The sequence below is a fragment of the Otolemur garnettii genome, unplaced genomic scaffold (genome assembly GCF_000181295.1).
Source record: "Otolemur garnettii isolate 467f Iridium unplaced genomic scaffold, OtoGar3 scaffold00108, whole genome shotgun sequence".
Taxonomy (NCBI): Eukaryota; Metazoa; Chordata; class Mammalia; order Primates; family Galagidae; genus Otolemur; species Otolemur garnettii.
Genome location: NW_003852503.1, coordinates 1070678 through 1072226, shown reverse-complemented (window position 1 = coordinate 1072226; position 1549 = coordinate 1070678).

Here is a 1549-nt window from a genome sequence, read left to right as displayed (position 1 = left end):
ATGAAGGACAAGTTAAAGAGGAAGAAGTACATGGGGGTGTGCAGGTGTGAATTCAGCCCAATGAGAATTATCAAGCCCAAATTTCCCAACACGGTAGTCACATATATTACTAGGAACAGGAAGAAGAGGGGCAGTTGGAGACCTGGCTGGTCTGTTATTCCCACCAGAATGAATTCAGTCACAAAAGAGCCATTTTCCAGAGCCATTCTTCTCTAAGAAGATCTTTGAAAACAAAACATGATTTCATTAAACAGCAACTCAGTTCTTCCCACAATGGTTCTGCCCACAATTGTCTATGAAGGTCTGACACTACCCCAACCTGGACCCATGAAATCCGCCTTTCCAGAATCACCAACTAACTCTATAGAGCATGGACCCAGGGTGCCCATGTGTAAAAAGACTTCTGGAAATAACAAGAGATAAGGGAGAGGAAGATGTGCCAAAATTGTCCTTCTCTTACCTTATCACTCCTTCACTCACTGGAGCCCACTCCTTTCCAGAAAAATTGGATAGAGACCTTCAGTGCCTGCTGTTGGTCTCTAATGCAGCTTAGACTTTGTTGAGGTGGGAAGAAAGATGCTCACATATTCCAAAAGTAAAGAACCAGTGTCTTGGACATTAATTTATTGCCCCTTATCACAGTGAAAAAGCTGTAAATCTAAAACATAGTGGGTTCTGTCCATGGAGGGCATGCTTACCGATAGAGCTACAACAACCACTGTGCCCACTAACGTCTCTGAATACGCTCTGCTATCTCCTCATGCACATGCTTCTGTCAGTTTATGTTGAATCCCAGGGTTTACAACCTGAGGGGAAATGGCATGTCTTAGATCCCTGGACTTCCATCTCAGAACAGCAGGATATTGATAGAATTCAGGAACTCACCAGTCTTACTCCAGAATACCTTGGTGCTCTTTTATCCTTGTTATTTCACTACAGTCCTGCAGGGAAAACGTTAAGATTCCCAGTTGTGATTCCTTTGATTCTAAGAGCATGCCATGCAGACTTAGTTTCTGCTATGTCTTGGAAATATTTCTGAATGACAAATCATAATTTATGATTATGACTTTCATTCCTCTCAAGCAACAAAGAAAAATACACAGTCTCTATTATTGGCCCTTTAGCCCCTATGTAAGACGTAGGTTTCATCTCTGTTTAATGATACAGTGCACTTGGTTATAAACAGGATAGAAGCTTACTCAATACTTTCCCCAGGGAATAGATTGTAGGGGTAATAGGGAAATGAGGGAATTGTATTTATATCCTGGACTGCGTTCTGTCTTTAGTTCCTCAGGGATTCAATATTCCACCCAAGTTTTCCCCTCACTCTAGATATTGAACATCTACCAAGGCAGAACCAAAAGTAAACCCCCATAACCCCACCATCTTGATCCCTGTAAGGACATCAATTGTTTGGGTTCTTCCCATAACCATAGTCACAACTTCCTACAAGGTATACTTCCAGCCTTCCTTTATTTTTAGCTGGAAATTTGAAATTGTCCTTCAAGGTATTTATCTTTCAAAGTATGTATTCCATTTATTATCTGGG